Source organism: Equus quagga, chromosome 15 (genome assembly GCF_021613505.1).
Source record: "Equus quagga isolate Etosha38 chromosome 15, UCLA_HA_Equagga_1.0, whole genome shotgun sequence".
Lineage (NCBI taxonomy): Eukaryota > Metazoa > Chordata > Mammalia > Perissodactyla > Equidae > Equus > Equus quagga.
Window position 1 is genome coordinate 7,576,248 of NC_060281.1, and position 24,638 is coordinate 7,600,885.

General features: G+C 41.5%; 1 protein-coding gene across 4 annotated transcripts in view; it reads right to left on the bottom strand.

Annotated features, from left to right (window-relative positions):
* PTP4A1 (protein tyrosine phosphatase 4A1) overlaps positions 1 to 24,638 on the bottom strand; it is a 39,184-nt gene that overhangs the window by 9,433 nt on the left and 5,113 nt on the right. For 2 of the 4 annotated variants that reach the window (XM_046639442.1, XM_046639441.1), the window contains exon 1: positions 158 to 345. The exons of 1 other annotated variant lie outside the window; for it this stretch is intronic. The gene's annotated coding sequence lies outside the window, so the exon portion shown is untranslated. Of the gene's footprint in view, positions 1 to 157; positions 346 to 17,525; positions 17,544 to 24,638 lie in introns of those variants that run through there. One more of the 4 variants, XM_046639446.1, reaches the window with a different exon arrangement.

The window sequence follows — 24,638 nt, forward strand, 5'->3', positions numbered from 1 at the left end:
CGCCCGTCCCGCCGCGGCGCCGCGCCGGTCCCCGGCCCTCCCGGCCGGCCCCCGGAACCGCGGCGGGAGCGGACGCCGGGCTCCGAACAAAGGCGCCGCGGGCCCGGGGGGGTCCGGGGCGGGCCGGCCGAGCGGCGGCGGCGCGCCCGATACTCACAGGGCTATGTTTACTCATTGAAGATTGTGGCCTAATCATACAGCCGGTCCCGAGGCGGCGGCGATACAGGCAGCGGCGACACAGGCGGCGGCAGGGCAGGGGACGGTGGCGGCGGTGGCGGGGCGGCTGCGGCTCGGCAGGCGGCGGCGGGGGCACCAGACTCTACCATGCAGCGAGCGGCTCCGCGGAGAGCGCGTCCCAAGCCGGCCTGCGGGCGGGGCAGCCAATGCGCGCGCCGAGGCGCCCTTGCGTCACAGGCCCGCCCTTTTATAGCCGGCGCGACGTGAGCCCCGCCGGCCACCAATCACGGCCGGGCGCCGACGAGCGGAGGCGGAGCCACGCCCCCTGCGTACGTCAGCGCGCGGCGGCCGCCACCGGTGTGAACCGGTTGATGAATGGCGGAGCGCTGGGGTCGGCGCGTGGCCCGCGCGGGGGCGGACGGGGGCCGGGCAGGGACTTGGGGGGAGCAATACTGCGGTGGGCTCGGGTGGGAGGCGCGCGGGGGCAGGCCGATCTCTCGGCTGGCAGGAGTCCTGCCGCACAGGCGGGTTCTCAGAGTTAAAACCAGCGACGGGTCCGCACATGTCACATGGAGGCTTGAAGTTTGCCTCCAACTTAAATGCAGTCCCTGCGGGGCTGGGGCCGCGGCCCCGCCCCGGCCCTGCTTGGCTGCCTTAAGTCAACCTCAGTCACCTTTGCCAGCGGTTTACCTTGGCACCTGCGCCCCTGCCATCTCCGTCATCAAAGAATACTTATGTCGCATGAACGCCGTCCCGGTGACTCAACACCTGGAATGCCCGGCCCGAGGCTCGGACACGTGGACACCTGTGGCCCGGGCCCTTCCAGGTGGGGAGGACCTTCTCTCCGCAGACTGATCCCGCGGAAGACGGAGAGCGGCCTGCGATGCGGATAGAACGCTAGCTCCTACCGTCTTCCCTGGTCCCGCCTCCATGCTACAGACGCGAGCAGCTGCAGTCGGCCCAACCATGCCATTTCGAAATCACATGCATCCTTTGTACTGTTGCTCACTTGATGTGTTGTCACAGATAATGAAAGGTTAGGCACTGCTAAAAGGAAGCGCTTTAAAAATTGAGAACCTTCGGTCTTGTCGAGGACTGATGTAATTCTTTGCGTCAAAGCTAAAGCTTCCTTTTTATTCATCTTCAGTCCTGTTGTTCCACTGTCTTCATTATTTAGGCCCTTAAGGAGTAAAGCCTTATCACAATTGTTCTGTGCTACACAAGGGCAACTCTGTCACTTACAATCTGAAAACCCGTCTCCTCTGCTTTCTGGAAGGAGGCAACAGGACTTTTACCTGCTTTGATTAACTTGGTTTTCTACTCACACTGAGGTCTTTTGTTTGTTGTTCTCACCGAGAAGTAGATTGGAGAGAGCTTTAGGGATCAAACTGTGTCCCTAGGTCCGCGTACTGCAGCATCTTAGGATTTATTAGAGCCTCTATTTAGAGACTTTGCTTGCAGAGTTATTCAACTTTCTTATAAACATAGACTCTGTAAACAAAGTAAGTGCTTTCGAAATAAAAGAAGTGGGTCAGGCTTTCACAGGAACAAAGTCAAATCATCTTCAATTTAAAGAAATTGCTTGCCTGGGAAACTTTTGAATCCATGTAAATCAAGGAAAACTAAAGAACTTGAGAAATATATTATGTCCCTTCACAAACTATAAAAGGAGTAAAGATTTTAAAATCTTCAGTCCTAAAAAACTATAGGAGGATTAAAAGAAATAATCTTGGGGTGGGAGGGGCCTTCCTAAGTAGGTCAAGGAACTCAAGTCACAAAGGAAAAGACAGATTTCATTATATAAAAATTAAAAACTTCTATATGGCAAAAGACTTTTGACAAAATTAAAATATTAACGGCCCACTGGGACAAATATTGATGACGTCTCACGGGCAGAATTAACATCATAATAAATAAAAAGCTTGACCAACATATACAATAGTGTAGTTGAAAAACACACTTAATTAGCTATTCTACTCCAAAAGTTGGTCAGCACAGTAATCTCATTGGAATAGTGAAAGTGCACCATGTAATGACTTTTCAAAAAATGAATTTGGTAGGACGAGATATAAATTCAGCAAATGGTAAGCAGAGCCAAATCAGCATCAGCCAGTTTTCCTGTAGAACTTGTGATACAAGTTGTGAGCCTTGTGATCCACGGATCCCGTAATTACCACAAGCAGCGCTGGCATGAAATATCCAGTCTGCTTTGCTCACCGAGCTCTAAAAGCTGGGCTTTAGTTATTCAGCTCCTGGGGCTCTTCACCTCACAGATGAGGTAGCACCTTGTTTTACTCTGAAAAGGATGTAGTTCACCGATGAAAAACTAGGGAAAGCTTTTGCCCTTGAGGGAAAGGACACACTTTAGACAAGATATAAATGTGATCTTGCTGACCAGCACACTCAATCTCTCAGGGTAGTCATGGGCCTGCCCATCTGCCAGCTGCCATGTTTCTGTGTCCTGTGCCATTATGGTTCACTGCTGTGAACTGAGGCTGAGGGTGTTTGCTCCACTCAGCCCAAGAATTTTTATTGTTGTTGTTGTTTTTAATTATAGGAGGAGTATGTTTTATAGGGTGCTCAGGAAAGGCCCCCTTTTCCTTTTTTGGTGAGGAAGATTGGCCCTGAGCTAACATCTGTTGCCAATCTTCCTCTTTTTTTTTTTTTCTTTCTCCCCAAACACCCAGTACGTGGTCGTATATCCTAGTTGTAGGTCATTCTAGTTCCTTTATGTGGGATGCCACCTCAGCATGGCTTGACAGGTGGTGCTAGATCTGTGCCCAGGATCCAAACCTGCAAACCTGATGCCAGCGAAGTGGAGCATGCAAACTTAACCACTCGGCCACAGGGCGGGCCCCGGCCCAATAGTTTTAAGCTGCTGATTCTTAGAGAACAGTGGTCATTCGCAACATTGGTCAGGAGACTCCTGAAGTCTGAGGACTCACTAATCTCTATAGATTTTGCACTTGGAGCATCAGCACCTGTACTTATTAGCAGAAGGTGTCCAGACTGAGCCAACAGCCTTGCCAATAGTGGTCCAGATATCCAAAAGTAAGAGAAGACCTCTGAATGCCAATGCTCCAGAAGAGTCCTAAGAGGGAAGACTTCTGCCACTTAGCAAGAGGCCCAGCTGTAAGTTCCTTTTCTCAGCAAAACGTCCCCTTGAGCTCATCATCATAGGCAGGACTTTTCATCAGCATATTCAAAATGCAAAAGCCAACAGTGGGAGGTAAAAAGGACCATAAAAGCATGATGAGGAGATCCCTATGGAAGATGAAACACTGCAGAAGACAAGCAAGCAGCAATCCTGACGGTGAAGAGCAGAGAAACCCTTACAAAGACAGCAGATCTCCTGGGAAACACTGAGTGAATCCAGTTATACCGGACATACAAAGAAATGGAGGCGTTCATCTCTTTCAATCTCCTCGGATGCATTAGGGCTATGAGTGGCCAGCTGGGGCTATGGGCAAGGCTGATCAAAAAACATTTAATCTAACAAGAGTATTACCATTGCAATGATAGAAAGATCAAATATGACAATAACAACCTAGAAAAAGACAGCAGATTGCAAGGTATGATGACGTGCCAAGTATACGTAATAGAGGCAAATATCCCGGTGGGTGTCTGAGTCTAGTGCAGAAGACGATCTTAAGTGTATTCCCATACTTATGAAGTGTTCTAAAACTTCAGGGAGACAGCTGTGCTCCTATCACCACTGGAAAAGTTTATTTTCTTTTTGCTGCTATAGAACAGACTATTTTATTTTATTTTATATCTAAAATTAATCTTCTTGTGATTGTAAAAACAATGTTAAAAAATGTACAGTGTCCTTCAATTTCTATGAAAATATAATTTTCACTGTATAAATGTTTAAAACTAAAGCCTGCCCTATGTTAAAAAAAATGACAGTTTTCTTCCTTTAAGACGTTGATTTAAAGTTATTGTCTTTTTTTATATCCATGTATTTTTTTGTATTTATTATTTTTTTAATTGAAATAGAATTGACACCTAACTATGTTAGTTTCAGGTGTAAAGTCTAGCTAACATCTGTCCCCATACGTGGTTACATTTTTTTTTCTTGTGATGAGAACATGAAGACTTTTTAATAAGTTTGATGAATAATCAAAACCAAAGGGCAGTGCTACATCATCATTTCTGTGGGAATTTTAGACATAGAAATCGCCAATGAGCAATTAAGCTCGTCACAAGCCTTTCAAGGACAAAGTCCACGGGGCAATAGCTGCACCGGAGTATTGTGTTTTGTATGACAGTGTCAGACACAGACTGTCAATCACTCATCCTGGTGGGTGCTAAAGATGTAAGTATGTTTAGATGAATGAATCCTGCTGGATCAGAAGTAAACATTTTATTAAGTCATTAAACCCCATCATTGGAGGTAATGTTTTATCTCTAAAATTGATTAAGACGGTTTTCTAAAAACTTATAAAAATAAATCTCTTTTGAGTAACAATTCTCTTTAGTTAATCTCGATTATATCCATTTTCTGTCCCATTACTTTTCATGTCTAATTTTGATCAACTTAAATATACACCTGAAACTGGCTTAGGTAAGTATTCAAATCAGACGAAAATACATTTTCATATTAGAAACCCTGCCCTGAATATATACTTCGGTGGAGGTTCAGCATGCATATTAAGATGTGATAGATTAGTCAAGAGAATATTAGTCAAAAAATATTTGTATGCTGGAAGGAACTGCTTCCTTAGGACACTGAATAAAGGACTTATTATGAACCTATAATAGTGCATAGCATTTTCATAGCATGCCGTTATTATGACTGATTCACATACTGGTAATGGAGGAATCTAGTTGGAGAAAACTCTTCTTATTGTTAGTGAACTTGGAAAAATTTCTTTTGCTGTTTTAAAGTCTGAATAAAAGGCATCTGGGAATTGGAAATCAGGAGGGCGACAGTCACCATGTGATTGTTTAGAACATGTTGAATTGTGCCACAGTCTGAAAGGAGGCAAAAATAGCTTAGGAAAGGAGAATTTAATCTGGCTGGAGAAAGGGAATAGAGTATAAATAAATTTTAAAGGTTGGCTATGCACGCTATGGCAAAGCTGTCACTTGACAGGTTTAATTTACAGAGCTGGCATTTAGACCACAGATAATCCAGGCAGACACCGACCTAAGTAAGCAGCATGACCAGGATAAGCTTACATAAGGAGAAATGCTCTTGAACGGTTTGAGGCAAACATCATAACATTTACTTCACAAAAAAGCTTCAGGAGTCGTGCTTTTTCCCTCCTCTAACACAATTGTTTTTTAACTGGGCATGTTCAACAAACATTGCTATCTTACTGTATTTCTACAGCTCATTTCATCACTGGAAGATACTGAATGAGAAAAAAGGAGTATAGAAGCATTTCACAATTTCTTCTATTTAAGATAGTTGTCATATCTACCACGTGTGTCTTGAATCCTAGACATATTAATACACATGGTGGATGTGCAACCAATATTAGTTTGGATATGGTCGGGTTACTTTCCCACCTGAAATCCTTTTGGGGCATCCCGTTCCCAGTTTTCCTAAGTGTTCTTTGCAGGCTCCTTTTAGTCTCTCAATCCCTTTAACAGTGGGGTTTCGTCCTAGGGCCTCCTGGCCCCACTCTGCACGCTCCCACAGCTTTGGCTATCTACCTTCCCTCCCTCCCCAACACTTATTTGTTAAATGTGTGGCATAGGCCAGGCACTCTGCTATCTCAGGATGAACAACATATACATGGTTTCTGCCTCTAAGGGAACTGACATACAGACGAGGAAAGAGATACCAAGTAACTAAGCAAAGAATATAATTATTAGTTGTAATATGTGCTGTCAGGGAGGTACACAGAATAGCCGGAGTGACTGACTTTAGACAGGAAGTTATGGGCTGTGTCTCCCAGGAGACCCAGACCTAAGTGACGAGAATGAATCACAGACAGAGGAGGAGGGAGAGATTCTTGGTGGAGGACATGGCAGTGCAAATACCTGAGGTGGGAAGAGTCTGGGGGTTCAGGGAGATGAAAGACCCTACGGGCTGCAGGAAAGTAAGGAAAGGAAGACAGAGCTGGCCTGGAGATCTGGCAGGGACCAGACCACTCAGGGCCTTCCTTGTAGGCCAGGGTAAGAATTTGGATTTAATTAATTTATTTATTTATTTATTTTGAGGAAGATTAGCCCTGAGCTAACATCTGTTGCCAATCCTCCTCTTTTTGCTGAGAAAGACTGGCCCTGAGCTAACATCTGTGCCCATCTTCCTCTACTTTATATGTGGGACGCCTACCACAGCGTGGCTTGATAAGTGGTGGTAGGTCCACAACTGGGATCTGAACTGGCGAACCCCGGGCCACAAAAGCTGAGTGGGCAAACTTAACTGCTATGCCATTTGGCCAGCCCCAAATTTCAACTTTATTTTAAGGATAGTGCACAACAGCTGCATAACAGGAAATGTATGTTTTAAGAAAATCATTTTTCCTGTTCTGTGGAGAATGGATGGGAGGGAGCCCTACAGTGGAATTGGTGCAATGGAATAAAGGACTTGATGTTTCCTACCTTGCTAAACGGTGGGACAATGATGGTGTTGACTATGATGAGGATGGTGGAAAATGGAGAAAAGTGAGTAGATCAGAGATACAGAAACAGAACTGAGACTTGAATCACAACATGCTCTCCAGCTTCCAAAAATTGTTGTCAATGTCCAAACAAAGGTACCAGGCCATTATTACAAGCCTATTTTATGCTATGGTGCTGAATTTTATAGGCACACTGACATAAAGTTCCATAATTCACATGACCGTTTTCATTAGCGATATGTTTGTAAGGAATAAACCAGGATCGTAAAAGAAGTAAAGGTACTCAAAGTGTATGCTTGGAGAAAGGCACTATTTCTGAGGATTTTAGGAATACAGAGGAGTGTGAATTCCTAAAAATTGTATACTTAAGTTTTCATAGAACAGTGAAACTCCTGATAGATAACTATATCAGTAAGAAAAGCTAAAATTTATTATGCTGTTATTGTTTTCCATGCTATGCTAAACAGCTATTTGCATTTTTTTCTGGAACTTGTGAGAAAAATCAGATTCTGAGATAGAAATTGGTTTAAAAAATTGACACAGTGGGTGACATCACTTTGGATATCTGCATAATGAAATATCTATGTAATGACATTTTTCAGGTTTAAAGGTATCCTTTAATGACTTTAACATGGAGAAGATGCTTACTTTGTAATGTTAAATGAAAAGAAACAGGATAAAAATTTATAATTTGTACAATTACAACTATGTAAAAATGCAAGTTAAAATAGAAAGAAATAAACCAAAACATTAACAGTGTTAACTGTTTAAGTGCATTGTGGATGTCACTGGGTGAAGTGAACAATTTTTTTAAAAAAATTTCTGTATTTTCTAATTTATTTCCAAAAGTGCTATTCTTATACTTGGGGGTGGGGGATAGCAAATGATTGCTTAAAGGAATTTAATCAGGTCCAATGTTCTTAATATTTTCAGAATTTCGGGAATGTTTTCTGAAAATGAGTGTCTGGAATGTTATTTACATGGAAGCAATTTGAAATGTTTAGTTGTGTGCTGACTATTTAGAAGTAGGAGAACGGGTATTTGTATGGCCTTTAGATTTGGAAGTTAGAACTGGTCCAAGAGGAGGTGGTTGGGATAGCTCTGCAGCCTGGTTGCACCCTCCCTGGCAGCAATGGAGGCACCAGCTTATCCTAAGCTGACTCCAGCTGTCAAAATATCACAGCCATTCTTGTTCGGAATCCCTGTTCCCAGAGAATTATTCTCATTAGAATCTGCTTTTAATGTGGATTTATTTGCCATCGGATGTGGGAACGTAATGCCCAACCAGTGCGGAGCTCCTTGAGAACTTGAAATAAAAGGAAATATGGTTGTCCTCAGAGAATTAAACCAGAAACTCTGCCACAATGAAGGCGTTTATATACCATATCTGTGGCTATAAACCAAAAGGTTGCCTATCAATGGATGACTAACATTTGGAAACATCTAAAACTTGAGTCAAGGGGTCGGCCTGCTGGTGTAGTGGTCAAGCTGGCATGCTCCGCCTTGGCGGCCCAGGGATCAGGGGTTTGGATCCCAGGTGTGGACCTATGCACTGCTTATCAAGCCATGCTGTGGTGGCATCCCACATACAAAATGGAGGAAGACTGGCACAGATGTTAGCTCAGGGACTATCTTCCTCACCAAAAATAAAAATTAAAAAAAAAAAATAAGTCAAGGTGGCTTTGGTGTAATCTAAGGGAATTTGTACTGGAATGTGATTGTAAGTGAAACTGAATTGATTTTATCGTATCTGTCTGAAGGAAGATTGTGAGAACAGAGGGAGGATGATGACCGGTTACACAAAAGAGTAAAGTCTAAAGATTTGAAGGTTATGTTTATCCGGCACTGTCTAGGGAAGAGTTGTTGAGTCTGTATACCATGAGCAAGCTGGTTGTTGTAGAGACATATCTTACTATAGGATGGTATTAATAACATCACGAGACATTTATTGAATGCTTACTATGCACTAGGTACTGTATTAAGCACTGGATTAATCCTTTTATAAATCTCTCCAGATTGACATTGTCCCAATTATAGGAATCAGGACACAGAACCTCAGAAAGTTTAAGGTCACACAAGGCTTCTGTCATGCAGCTGGGATTCAACTCCCAGTGGCTTCCCTACAGAAATCCCTGCCTCCACCACTCTGCTAAGCTGCTCTTTGCCTTAAACAACCCTTAAGATCATTTGCTTTCTTATGCTCTGGTTCTTTGCTCAACAAACAAACTTTTAATTGTTAATTCGGATTCCTGTGTCTTCTAATCCTGGAAAGGAATCACTCCATTGCAAATGTACGTGCATTCTGGCGTATACATTATCCTTCTGTGGGTTTAGTAAAAGTGAGTCAGAAAAGATGAGTATGTAGTAAATTACTGAAATCCATCCTCTCCCCTCATTCTCATGGATACATCAAGAGAAATCGTCCTCTAAGCCAGTGCTACTCAAAGTGCAGTCTGTGAACTAGCGCCAACCTATGAACTGCTTGTTGCTGATCTGAGAAGAGATAAGTATAGAAATTGACAGCAAGAATTTTAGAAACTTTTACAGCAGTTTGACAGGTTAACTTTGTCCACTTGAATTTAATTGTAAAAATTAGACTTGTATTATTATTATTTTTTTTGAGGAAGATTAGCCCTGAGCTAACATCTGCTGCAATCCTCCTCTTTTTGCTGAGGAAGCCTGGCCCTGAGCTAACATCTGTGCCCATCTTCCTCCACTTTATACATGGGACGCCTACCACAGCATGGATTGCCAAGTGGTGCCATGTCCACACCTGGGATCCAAACTGACGAACCCCAGGCCGCCGAGAAGCAGAACGTGCGAACTTAACCGCTGCGCCACCGGGCCGGCCCCTAGACTTGTATTTTTAAAGTTTCATTTTCAAGGATTTCATTTTTATTAAGAAACACTGCTGTAAAGGATGAAAACTATAGAAATCAGTTATATCGTGAAAAGCATCACCAAGGGTAACTTCTTTAGTCTTTCATGAATGAGGCCACTCCATGATCTTTTACAGTATTGTTTACTTCTAGTCTGTCCATCCTGGGTTGCTGTCATCAGGAGAAAAGAAACCATTCATACCATTTCCCAGTTTCCTTTGATAAGCTTTAAATAAGAAGCATGATTGTGGCTTTAGAAATAAATGAGCGTGCTTTTGTCGATATATTGGCATGCGCCTGTCAGGACAACTCAGAGTTACTACAGCACACTTCCATAGAGTTGAACAAAACCAGCAATGTAACTTACAACATCGGATGACAGCCAGGAAAAGTATGTCTACAACAAACTTATAGACCAACTGATTTTACAGTCTTAGGGAAATTCACTTTTTAACTCAAATTACTTTTTACTGCTGATTAAGCTCTTTTCCTTTTATTTAGTGTTCATCGTGTAAAGTAAATGTGCTTCTTTTACAAGTAAAGATGGAAATGGAATTCTAATAGCTTTATACACTATGGCTTCCCAAAATAACTGCATTTAAGTCCCTGCTGTTTACAAGTGCCATCATGGTCTTTTTAATTAATTTGGAATGGCTTTAAAAATTTATGCTGTAAAGGAGTATTTATAGTCACAGGATATTTTTCTTCATTGATGTGTAAATATGAATTGATTTTGATGAAACTGTACTAGTAAGTTCCCCAGTAATGGACATCATGAATATCATTGATCAACGACTCATTTCTCCAGTGTTCTTTCCACGAGAAAGGGAACAGAGTGAGCAAAATTATCTATCCTCCACACTGCCATAGAGTCTGACCACATTGGACATGTCCTGTGCAAAACTAACCAGCCTACTCCATTTATTTAGTAGTTACTATGTGCCAGCTTCTCGATAAACACTTCATGAGCATCATCTGATAACCTACTTGACAGATGAGGAAATTCACTTCTTATCTGTACTTCCTTCTTGAAATTCTCTTGTTTTGCCTACCTCTCTAGGGGCTCCTGAGAGGGTCTGGCTCCCCCGGTCTTCCTGCCTTACAGGTGTAGGTTTGTTCGTTTTTTTTTTTTAAGATTGGTCCTGTCTTAACATCTGTCCCAATCGTCATCTTTTTTTTCCTTCTTCCCGAAGCCCCCCAGTACACAGTTGTATATTCTAGTTGTAGGTCCTTCTGGTTCTGCTATGTGGGGTGCAACCTCAGCATGGCTTGATGAGCAGTGCTAGGTCTGCGCCCAGGATCTGGACCAGAGAAACCCTGGCCCCGCCAAAGCAGAGCACACAAACTTAACCAATCGGGCCCCCAGTTGTTGGTTTTTAAGGATATTTCTTAATCATTCTCTGCCATTCTTTTACACTCTACAGTCTCAGAGTCATTTAGATGACTTCTTTGGTTTCAACTTCCAAACATTCAATGATGACTCTAAAAGGTGCTTCTGGTAAAGACTTCTCCCCAGAGCTCCAGATATATATTTCCATGGGATAAACTCCAAGAACCTCATACTCAACATGGCCAAAGCTGAGCCAATAATCTCCTCCCTTCCCCCATGAGACCTGTTCCTCTTATTGCTGTCCTCACACCAGTGACTTGCACCTGTGCCCCTCAGGTGCCCAAGCCAGAAACCTGGCAGTCATGCTAGACTCATTCTTTTTATTCACTTCTGTCTGACTGGCCACCAATTTCTGTTGAGTCTATCTACTAAATATCTCAGAAAGTGTCCCCCTCTTTTCACTTCTTACTGTCAGAGTCTTCCTTCCTTCATTCATTTGTTCATTCCTCCCTCCCTCCCTTTCTTTCTCCTTTTGTTAATCCTTTTAGTATTTACTAAGTTGTACTGAAATAGCTTGAGTCGATGACTTCCAGTCTTGGCTCCATCTAGTTTATCTGTATTTTTAAAAATTCAGTGTCTTTAAAAAATACACAAATCTGATCTTGTCATTCTCCTACATAAAATCCTCCAGTGGCCTTCCATTAACTTTCAGAGAAAGTCCAAACTCTTTAGCAAGACGTTTAAGGCATCCCCAATCATTCCTTTGCCTACTGCTCCACTGTTACTCTTCTAGCCTTTGAGACCAAGTGTGATTTCCAAAATAGATGCCATGCTTTCTCAGAACTCCGTGGTCTGCAGTTCCTTTTACCTGGAAAATTCTCTTACTACTTCCCCTAAGACCCTAAAATTAATTATTTTATGAAGTTTTCCTGCCCTCCCCATCAACATAGGTACTCCATTCCCTGTGCTTCCATAGTACCTTGTCTATACCTCTGTTGCAGCCTTCATTGCACTATGATCATCATTTTTGTAAACTCTGTCATCGTCTTTCCCGTGAGGCCTTCCAAGGCAGAGGCCACGTCCTGTTAATTTCCCTGTGCCTAATGCAAGGCTTACGGAAGAGTAGGTTTCTAATGAGCAAGTAGTGTATTTTGTGCCATTATTCTTTCATGCTTGATTTAAGGATGTTTGGAGGGCACAGCTAGTGTTTGGTAGGACACTGAAACCCAAGATACAGGATCTGGCAGCAGACAATGAGATTAGAAGGTGAAATCAAGAAAGTGATGATGCTAACAGGCTGGCTTATCTTGGATAGTATCACCCAAGGGACAGCTTGTTTGCTATCGGTTTTTTTGGCTGTATTTGAGTATTTCACCTAAAAGACTATCAATAACTCACTTGTACATTACTGCTTAGAATAACTTTACTTTTTATTCCTTGAAAAGAATAATAAGACAAAAGAACTGGCGAGTAGTATCAGTGACTCGGGAATACATTATTGATCTGTTACAGATTCACCCAAAGTGATAGTGACATGCTGATCTCTTTGGCGGAGCCTTTACGCGAAGAATTCTAGACTTAACTTCCCCTCTTGTATCATCCTCCCGTTTGTGCCCTAGAAGGCAGACAAAAGCCATGCCCTAAGAAAATACCTAACATGGCAAACCTAAAGCAAGTTTATTGTAATATTTTAAAATTGTTAAAAAAATAAAAAATAAAATTATTATATTGTGCTGGCGTGATTAGACTTTTAGATTTGCAAAAGTGTTAACTTGAAAAAAATCTAAGGAAAATATTTTCTTTGTCTTTATTTTGTCTGTTGTGCCAAAGAAATGCTAATTAATACTCAAGTTGAATTGAGAAGAGTATAGCATGTGTCCTGTTGAGTGGTTGGTAATCTTTACATACACTGAAATTGCTGAGCAATCAGTGGTAGCGATAGTTAATTAAGCACAGATTTTACAATATTTATAATAGTTTTCCTGCAATTACATCTTTTTTGAGATGGAAAAATCCTGGCAGGTGATACCATACATAGGACTTAATTCAGGATGGCAAATGTCTTGTAGTAGTCGGCATCCTATTCAGGGTTTTATCCTGCAACCGTGCACAAAATTTATGATATTATGGAAATCATTAAAAATGGCCCTTCGGGGGCTGGCCTGGTGGTGCAGCGGTTAAGTGTGCACGTTCTGCTTCGGTGGCCTAGGGTTCGCCGGTTTGGATCCCAGGAGCAGACAAGGCACCGCTTGGCAAGCCATGCTGTGGTAGGCGTCCTACATATAAAGTATAAGATGGGCACCGATGTGAGCTCAGGGCCAGTCTTCCTCAGCAAAAAGAGGAGGATTGGCAGCAGATGTTAGCTCACGGCTAACTGTCCTCAAAAAAAAAAAAAAAAGGTCCTTCAAGGTTCTTAACTATTTTTTATTTTTGGACTCCTTGCTTCCACATAATAATCTTTCATTTTTAAGGAGCTTTTATCTTTTCAAAACGCTCTAACTACATGGCCCAGCCTCTCTGCCTGCCGCAGGCATTGTGTAAGGAAATTGTGAAGTGTTTATCTGTGTGCCTTTTTGGAGTGGCTGAGATTCGGAAGCCGTGAGAATGATGGAAGGCAGCAAATGCCGTAAAGGGTTGGAGGATGGAGTTTTTCCAAATATAAGATGAAAGAATTTTAGAGCCATTTAAAGATAGAACTGGAAATGCCCGCAAGATCATTCAATTATACCTTAGCGCCTAGCACTCTCGAGGGGAAAAGTGACTCATCCGAGTGCCCACAGAAAGTGGCAGTCATCTCAGAGCCAAGGGGAAGTCCTCCCCACGGGAACGCTCCTTGCGTTTCCAGGCAATCTGACTCCCCAAATGATTTCCTTTATATGATCTGATGGCATCTCTTACCCACTCCGGCAAGGCATTGGGAGGAGAATTGGCTAGGCCCATCTTATATCGGGAGAGGTTAAAACACACTTAGTAAATGAGCCAATCAAAACCGAAAACTGCTCCCAGACTCATTCTTTTCATAAAATCGGGATCCACAGGTCTGTTAAATAAATGCTCAAATCTTCTCTGAGGCCATGGCTCCCCAGCCCTTTAGAGGCAGCCAGGGTGATTCTGATTCACAAGTTGGGGGTCTGGGACTCTGAGAAGCTCCCAGGTACTGCTGTTCTGGGGTAGCCAGCTCATCATGACCAGGCAGAGGAAAGCACACCTTTGGTCATTTAAGCAGGTATGCCACTCAGGGAGACAAAGTCATCCATGCCTAGTGCAGTGGGGCACACCAACTTCTTTGTGGTTCCAAGAATTATGATTGCGGTAGCAGCTACAGCAGCCGTAGTAATACTTCTGGCCCCACACCACTTATACAAATCAGTATCTGAAGAGACAAGAGAGAGGGGGACACTCTGGCCGACAGTAATTTCAAGGATTTCACTTTCTATAGGTCCAGATCAATTCTAATGCTGTGACAAGAAAATCATTTTTTTTTTGAGGGAGATTAGCCCTGAGCTAACATCTGCCACCAATCTTCCTCTTTTTGCTGAGGAAGGCTGGCCCTGAGCTAACATCCATGCCTATCTTCCTCTACTTTATATGTGGGATGCCTGCCACAGCATGGCTTGCCAAGCGGTGCATATATCCACACCTGGGATCTGAACCAGTGAACCCCAGGACACTGAAGTGGTACCTGTGAACTTAACTGCTATGCCACCGGGCCAGCCTCGAAAAACCGAATTCTTAAAGCCCTGATTTCCAGAGAACTCTTCCAAGGTCCTTATCTTCACTCTGAAAATCTGCCTCAGTTCTCTAATGATGGAGATCGTCGGCGCGGTGAATCTTTCCTGTACCTCGCCTGTCTCAGGGCAGCCTCTAAGGTTTCTCTAGAGCCCATTTTCTTCCCTGAGCCAACTGTCTTCTCCTTTGAAAAAGGGAGGGTCAGTTAGCACTATTCTTCTATAACTAGAAATGAGCAGCGATTGTTCTGGGAGTGGAAAGATTAAAAGAAATGGAGGTATGAGTTTTCCAGGAATACATGGAATAATGGCTGCTTTGCTTGGCTCTGTTCTGATACCAACCACATGTTAACATCTTTAGCAGAAACCATACCATGTGTTTCAGAACTGCCCACACTGCCTCCAAAAACAATCTCCTCCTTGTATGGTTCTGAGAAAAATGTCAGTGAGCAGTTACTATGCACTGGCACTGGTCTAAGAGGTGGGTATACAACCATGAGAAAGACGCTGTTCTCCGACGTGACCCGAATGTAAGCAGCTACAATACGGCGCAATAAAAGGTATAAAATGTTTTCTGTTGGGTGCTGTGGGAACCCTGAGGAGTGAGCCTAATTCCGCCTGGGGGATCGAAATGTGGAACCCGAAGTGACGTCAAGACAATCTTCCAAAGGAGGTACTAGAGTCTAGAAGGAGTTTAAGAATTTTTGGTCCCAAGTTTTGGACCAGATAGTCCCAGTATTATGGTAACTGGATGAAAAGAACATGAATGCTTTTGATATGCCTTGAAATTTTTCCAGAGGCACCAGAAACTTGACAAGAATATTGAAAAATATTACTGTAATAAAATGTACTTAAAAAGAAAGATTGCAAGACTGAATGGTAACTAAACACACTTCTGGTGAGAAGCGTTGGAGTCTTTTTGCTGCCTCTGCTGAGAGGCGTCTACCGTCTGTTAATCTGAGTGTTCACACTTCCAGTATTCCGTTTCCTTAATTTAAATCACTGAGTTACCAAAACCAAAAAAGCCCCCCAAAACCAAAACCTATAGTCTACGTCTACGGAAATTTCTAGATTGACAACTGAGAATTCCCAGCTGTGCTTATAAGTTTCGTAAAACAAGGCCAACCGATATGATATCACTAACTTTGATGCCCTGCTATTACTCTTTCCTATTTTCTGCTTTAAACAACTATAACTGTTACCTTTTAAATAACTTGAGTCAAATAAGTTAATTGTACTCCATTACAATTACACTCCCAAACTGGGCAAGAGTTTGGCTTTGCTGTTCACATCACAGTTTCCTCCTCCTTTCTGGTCTCCTAGAACCCCTGCGTGAGTTTGCAGTCATACTTTCCCTTTCTTGCTCCTATACACAAAGACACTGAATTCCAACCCCCTGACCTGATCAGAGACAATGCAATCATCTCTTCACCAGTCAACCACACCTTCCTTAGCTGCGATTCCTGTGTGGACGCATCACGATCTAAAACATGTGCTACTGACCAGAGAAGACTGACAAACCTAGCTACACATGGCACGGAAACAGCTCTACCATGCGACAGGATTCCAAGTCGGCTCTCATTAACCTGTCTTGGCCAACAAGAACTCTATTTTTAGGTCACCCGTGTAATTGCTTATTTATAAAGAGGAAGCACGGTGACCTTTGGCTTTCACTGTTGAGCTTGGAGACCAAAACCATGTGTGAAAACCACTCAGTTATCACAGCAGCTTCTACTCCAACTTGAGTCACCAACCGTGCCCTTTAAAGAAAAGAATTTAAACACAATTACCGGGGACCTATTTCATTAGTTTGAAGTTGAATAGCATACTTGGAGAAAAAAAAAAAGGTTTGAATGTACTCAATATACGTGGATATACCTTTTCCTTACTACTTTCAGCTTTGGGGATCTGTTAAATACAGTCTGGTAAATTTGTATGAAGACGTCTCTGCAACTATTTATATCACATTGACCAAAGATATTCATTAAAAAGAGGTCATGGTCATGAGCAATGTTGAGGATAATGAACTTCATATGACATAAGCTTAGTTTTGAAACAAAATATTTGCATGCACATAGAAAAAAATGCCTGGAAAAAATACACCAGAATGTACACAGTGGCTATTTCTGAAGTAGTATAGATTATCGACATTTTATTTTCTATTTTATACTTCTGTTTATCTTCCAAATTATCCATTGTGTCTGTATAGCTTTCATATATGAGAAAAACTCTATCAACATTTTTTTTAAAAGGCCGGGTAATTAAAATCAAGCATGTACAATTAGATTCCCAAAGCAAAAATAATTTCAGGTTATTAAAAAAATAAATTATGGTTCACCTTTCAATTACCAGGTTGATTGATTTTTTAAAATAAAAACACTGATAATTAAATTTTTCATTGACGAGATACTACATTATTACACAGAGTAGCTCTTCCTGGACCTGATTTCAGACTTTGGTAATCCTTTGATAATAGAAATATAAATTTTGTAACCGTAGTTCCCCCAACTATCTGCGATAGGTCTGATGTCAAATATTTGTCCTATTCACTGGCCTGATATTTGGGCTGTAAAATATGGTCACGTGTAATCTGGAGATGCAGGGTCCAGATTACTTCTTAACAAACTGGAACTTTGTTTAATAGAAAAAGAAATGCGCGCAGTTGTAAAAATCGAACACTATGAGTATGTTTAAAAACAAACCCCTCACCCACACCTGCACCCCAGATCCCACTCCTCAGAGAGAACCACTGTTCACAGTTCCTAAGGCCTGAGGAGCTGGGCGTTTGATCCCTTCAACACGCCGGTTGATGTGGTCGCTGTGGTCCACTCACCCTCTCCCGCCGTCGGCTCCTGGGGTAGGTTCCACTGTCTCAAAGTCCCACACTTGGTGACTTCGCTCTCAGCTCCCGAAGTGGGTCGCTCATGCCTCTCTCAGCTCCTTTTATACTCCTGAGGGAGCGGGCAGACCTCGCCTTCTCGGTTGATTAGATTATCTCTAACTCCCGGATGGGACGGGACTTTATTCACACGTCTTAATTGCAATCTAGGGAGGGGCCCACGAAGCCCTCCATTCTGGATCTAGTATATAGATTCAAAAAGCAATCCTTGTAGGTTATCTATGTGTATTTCCTGTTTCCCAATTTAAAAAGTTTGTTTTGGGGGCCAGCCTGGTAGCCTACTGGTTAAATTATTCAAGCTCCGCTCGATTGCGGAGCTGGTTTGGGGCACGACCTGCACCGCTCGGTGGCGGCTATGCTGTGGCAGAACCTACATGGAAAATAGAGAAAGGTTGGCACAGATGTTAGCTCTGGGTGAATCTTCATCAGCAAAAAAAAAAAGAAAGAAAGAAAGAAAAATGTTTGTTTTTTTAAGCCTTCAAATCTTGTCCACATTTTGTCCCTATTAAAAATAACTAATTAATCAGGAGTGTGTCTATATTAATTCAGTAACCCTTTTCTGAACTACCATGTGCCATGGGTGGTACTAGGTGACAGGAATCCAAGGAAGAACAAGACACAGCCTCAGGCTCTGTGTAGCTCACAGGCTATGATGGAGACAGACAAGGAAACTGAGAGTCCGTCGTTGGAAAAGTGGCACAAAGAAATACAGGAGGAACAGTGCTTCTAACAGCAAGCACTTCTCAAGTGCTTAGGGCGTGCCCTGCCCCATTCTAAACCCTTTCTAATACGTTAACTCACTTAATCCTCACACCAACCCTGTGAGGTGGGTTTTAGGATTTCCTTCACTTACAGCTGAGGGAACTGAGGCACGGAACGGTTATGTCACACAGCAAGGAAGTTGGAGAGGTGGATTCAAAGCCTGCTTGTCTGGCTCCAGATTCCATCTTTTAAGGGCTGCACAGTATTGCTGTTCAATAAACACTTGTGCGAATGAATGACAGTAACACAGAAAGTGCACCGATAGGGGACATGGTAAGCCCTAAGGGAAATCAGAGGCTGAGGGTTCGCGGAGGGCTTTCACGAGGAGCTTGTGACTTCAAGGTTGAGTGGTGGAAGAGGTGGATCTGGGAAAATAGGGGAAGGGACAGGACAGAAAGAGGCAAAGTCTGGTGGGATAAACAAGTCCCTGATTGTGTAAGAATTTGTATTCGATGCTAGGGAACATGGAGAGCATCCTGAGAGAATAGGGAGCCTGAAAGGTTTTAAGTAGAAAAGCTTAAGTCCAATTTGTGGTTTTTCAAATGGTCTTGGAGAAAGTGAGAAGGGAGGCAGGGAGATAAATTTGGGGCCTGTTGTAGCATAAAGAAATATGGCTCTTTACATGAGCTCCTCTGCCCCGCCAGGTTGCAACCTCCTGAAGGGCAGTCACCAGGTGTGGTTAATCTTAGCACGTGAGTAGGGCAGAGCCAGTATAGTGCCCGGGAAAGGACAGTGCTCAAATAAAGGTTTTGATGGAAAATAAGTGAAAATTGGCTACTTTAATCTAAAATGTTTAGAAACTCTTATTTCTGGCAATAATTTCCTAAATAATCTTTCTTTCTTTAATCCATAATGCTTATGAGTCTTAAGAAACTATTTGGATCACTTTCTCATTAAATAAGTGATTATCAAGAGTCAAGTATGTATAAGGCTATAATTATAACCATATTATATATATGGATCTAGGTATTGTCTATATGGATCTTGTGACAGTAGGGAAAACGGGGTTCTATGGGACCAGTTCTAAGGAAGCTTATCACCTTTATATGACATTTCTTAATGAAGACCGCTTCTCAAAGACAGAAAACTCTAAACAAATACTGAACGGTTGTTAGAAGACTTGTTTATCTCAGAAGTGTGGGCTAGAACTCTGAAATGACTTTCTCAATATTCTTGAATTAAGCAAATAAGTACTTATATTTCGTATAATGGAGGTTTCTCACTGTCGGGAAAGGAGAGTTGTAAATATGGAACATGGGAAAGCTGGCATGTTGGATTGGGATTTCCAGCACACCTGATGTCCAGTTTGGTTTCTAAAATGCATTCTTCTCTAAAGGAGAACAGGTCTCCCTGGGAAAAGCCTGGTTCCAGGGCTGGGTCTGGAAAATACAAGATGAGTCTGGAACAGCTTGAGCTAGAAATTTAAAAAGTGGTCAAAGATGGAAGGAGACGTATGAAAAGGATCCTGCAACTAGCTTAAAGAGGGTCCCGTTGGCCAGATCTGGGACAATTTGGTAACAAGATAAGCAAAGATAGTATCAGATTATAACCCATTAATACAATGAGAATCCGTGAGTCCATACTGAAATAAATATTTGAGGGAGAAGAGAAAGATCATCCTTATAGTAGAATGCCTGTTAGTACATATGGAAGAAATGGAATTAGAAAATCATTATTTGACAACTATCCTAGTAATAATTCAGGAAAGAATCATCAATGGATGCCAAAACTAGTTAATGAATGTCTGATGTGTAATGGGATATTTATATAATCTCAAAGTATGTCCCCAAAGACACTTACTAATTTCAAAGGAAAAGTAATTGCTTTAGAGAGGGGAAACCTGGTAGTCACACTTTAACAAAATGACAAAGTCAATTTCATCAGTAATGAGAGAAATCCATTGTAAGCACCTCCTGGTAGGATGCATAGAGAAGAAAACAACATCACTCCACGGATATTCCTGCCAAATATGCAGAACCCAAATCTAATCATGAGAAAACAGTGGACAAACCCAAACTGAGGCACACCCTAAAAACAATTGCTTGTACTCATTAGAAATGTCAAGGTTATGAAACATTAGGAATGACTGAACCACTGTTGAGATTAAAGGAAAAATGACATGACATGATCACTGAACACAGTCTATGACCCAGGATTTTCTTTCTATTTATTTATTTATTAAGGTAACATCGGTTTATAACATTATCTTAATTTCAGTTATTTATTGTTATTATTACTTTTTTTGACCCAGGATTTTCTTTTGCTATAAACAACATTATTGGGACTATTGGAGAAATATGAATGTTTTTGGATTAGCTAATAGTATTGTATCTATGCTAGTTTTCTGACTTTGATAATTGCACCACACTTATGTAAGAGAATGTTCTTATTCTTGCTTTTAGGACTCTAGGGTGTAGGACACTAAGGGATTAAGGGCATGATGTCTGCAATTTCCTCTCAAACACTATATACATATAGTATTGTGATTAGAAATCTCATTTTGTGTCTATTTTTTTTAAACCAGGACTAGATTTTAAGACCTATGTATGTTTCTATGTGTACATCTAGTCTCCTGTTTCTTCTAACTGCTGGATGGTAGTTAGTTCAAGGAATTATTGCTTCCACAACATTTTGTTTGTCCGCTCCTCAGTCATGGACACCAGCTTGCCTCCAGCTGCCATCACAATCTTCAAACGTGTCTGCTTTTGGATCTGCAACATTTCTTAGTGATGGATATGCAGGAGCTAAATTGCAGAGGTCGTAGTGTATACTACCTATATTGTTTGGATCCAGAAACTCTAGATTGTTTTCTAGAAGAGTCCATCAATGTACTCTTCCACCAATAGGCAACAACATTCCTGTATACCCCCCAGGGCCAACCCTCCAACCCTTGGCCTTACTCAACTTCCTAAGTTTTGCCTATCAAATGAATATAAGGTGTTATTCCATACTTTTAAAAAAACTTTTATTCCTGTGATTATTAACAATTTGAACACGTCTTCAGATAGTTGCTGATCTTTTGGGTTTCTTCCAAAAATTGCCTATTCATATTCTTTTCCTATAATTTTTTTTTTAGATTTTCTGTTTCTCTTCGATTTGCAGTGTTCTCTGCAAACCTTAAAGAATAATGATTAAACTTGAAGGATATTGATTACTCCCAGGGTTGAAGTTGGAGGAGGAATGGAATCCAGAAAAGATTTGTAAGAGATTTCAACTGCATTGTAATGTTTAATTTCTTAGGCTAGGTGGTAGGTCAAGTATATTTATTGGCTTATTCTTTGTCCCTTTGTAAATCTTACATGTTATGTAATTTTAAACAAATTCCACGTGCTGGAATTTATTCAGTATTCTAAATCAGTGATTCTCAGAGTGTGGTCCCCAGAGCAGTAGCATCAACATGACCAGAGAACTTGTTAGAAATTCAAAGTTGGCCAGCACTCCAGACCTCTGGACTCAAACTCTGGGATGAGGGCCAGCAATCTGTGTTTTAACAAACCTCACAGGTGACTCTGGGGCAGCTAAAGTTTCTAAACTATTGTAGGGAAAACTAAAGCACATTTGGATGCAGTTCTAAAAATAAGAAATTATACTGTTGAGACTCCCAACTATTCTTTTTTCTCTTTTGCCTTCTATTTCTTTGTACCTGCAGTATTTTATATGTCTGGACCAAATTTCAAATCTTCTTAATTATTTAATACAGCTTAAAGTTCTATGTAACTTCATCACCTAGTGTCTTCAATTGAAAGTTAAACTAATCTAATTTCTTTTAACTTGTAATATCCAATATTCATGTTTTATAATTCAATTGCTAAATTATTATCCCAGGTTTTGTGTGTTTATTCTTTTTTATGAAGAATGGAAATCCCTCCAATGGTGTTTGCTAAACTTTCAGCACAATTTCTTGAAATCTTGGTGCTAGAGAAACCAGTAGCAGAAAAGTCCTGGGCTTTTCTCTTGCTGCCAGCTCCCAACGGGAAGCCTGGGAAACACCGTCTCTTGAAAAACCTGTCATTTCCTTATGGTAAACACCCAGCTCATATTCCAAAGAACCTTAAAGGCGATGATTGGGTACAACCTGCTGAGATAAGTGCCTGGAAATTTGCATGTACATTCAAAGTCAGCAATTTAAAAAAAATTTCCCCACTATTTTGCAAAATAATTTCACAGATAACTTATCTTTATATCTGACTAATCTCCATTTTGGCTGTACAAGGCAAGCCTCATGTAAGCTCTGATTGACGCAGTTGAGATCTGGCTGTAACACCATATCCACTTTTTGTTCTTTTAAACCCCTGTCTGGGCCCGCCTGTATGTCCGTGGTGGGACTCCCCCAGCCTCCCCTTCACTGGGGCTGTGGCCCTTTCTCCAGATTCTTGGCTGTGCAGGTGTCCTCACCGTGCTGCAGGGGTCTGGATGGTCACCCTCCCTTCCTCCTCTCCGCACATACAAACATTGAGCTGTAGGGTCCCCATTCCCTCGGGGTGCAGATCTGCCGACGAGGGCATTAATGGATTGAAATAGAATTAATCAGTTCTCACGGTACTCAGTTTGTGGTTTTCATATTTCTTTTAAGAAAATCTTTCATTCAGAAAAAAGTAAAGCAACTAGTTCAAGATTCAACGAATCCTGTTGAAGCTGGGTTAATTTTGGAGCTCAGCCAGTTGGTCCTTTCCGGAAGTGATTCTCTGCCCAACACTGGAAGCACCTGAGTGTTGAAAACCACATTCCCCAGAGATTCTGGTTTAATTGGCCTGGGACCAGGCTTTGGGAGGTCTAAAAGCTCCCAGGTGTTGTTAATATTGTCCTCCACCTCTAGAACGCAGTGGAATCACCTGTATGGCTTTGTTAAACTATGATTACTGGGCCCCACCCAGAGTTTCTGGTTCACTAGCTCTGGGATGGGGCCTGATAATTTCCATTGCTAACAAGTTCCCAGGGATGCTGATGCTGCTGGTCCAGGGGCCACATTCTGAGAACCACTGCTCTAGTGAAAACTTGAAACCCACTGTGCAAGGTGAGTTTTGTCCCACCCAGGAAATACTGCCACCCTCCCTTTTTAAAATACTTTTTAAACTTTAGAACGCTTAAGAACATTATTCTCCTTAATTCATTTTACTTTATTCTCATCCTCAGTCCATGAAAGCTCCTCTTATTTTAGTCTTTTTTTAAACTTTTTACCTTACTTCTCAATCCCTGCTCCCATTCTCTCCTCTCCCACCAAAGGCACTCCCTCTAATTCATTTGATATGTGACCTTTTATAATTATGAGGAAATACAATGCAAAAAATCCCATTGAAGTAGTAACACCAGTCCTGAGACTTACAGCCACAGAGAGTTTACTCAGAGGAGGATTTTAAATCTGCAGTGCTTTTGGGGGAAGTGCAAGTTACAAAATGGCCCTCTACTGCTAAGACTGTCAAATATTCTATACCCCCAAACCTTAAATTTATTATTTTTGTAAAGAAATGATATATTGAAACCTTCCCTAAGAAACAATAAAGGTTGCTTTTTCTTGAAGTGATGCTTATTTTCTATGGAGTAGGAAATTTCTTAGAGCATTTATTATCCTTGATGATAAAGTACAGCTAACACGTATGTTAGAGTGGGGAAACACTGTAAATCATTCATAGGTTATCTTTAAAATTGGATGAAATCACATGCATAAAATATAAATGATGATTTGTTTTCCATGGGGTTCCTGGGTTCAGATGTTTCCTAATTCCACTGTTTTAATCCTATCTTTTTATATATTTCACTCTCTCAGCGAAGTTATTGAGACATCCTTAAACCTTTGCGACTGGCTTTCATATACCAGCAAAGCAGAGTAATAAAATGACCCGTGCCCAGAATAAACATATGCACTGATTTTTAACTAGCGATAATGTTCTGGAAGGCAGTCATGGTCCTTTGATATGCGTGGGGCGCAGTCCTAGTAACTAACTCGCCAAACCTACCCTCAGTGTGTTTGTGATGTTGCTCTGGGCATCACACTTATTTTTTCAAATATTTCTATATTTATTTGTATTAACATTCAATTTATCTCAGAATATTACCTTGGAGAAATGACACATATAAGTGACAAATGCCACTAATTTTAGTTTTGAAATAAGTAGAATTTATTTACTATTCAATTAAGGAAGAAAATGCATTTTATTGCTGTGTTTTCAATCCTTCTAAATCCTCCTTTGCCCACAGACACATGCCCTGTGTATCTTGTTGCCTGTAGTACTTAGTGCAATGTTACGTGTAAATGTCTTATAAGTACTGGTTGAACTGACTTAAAGA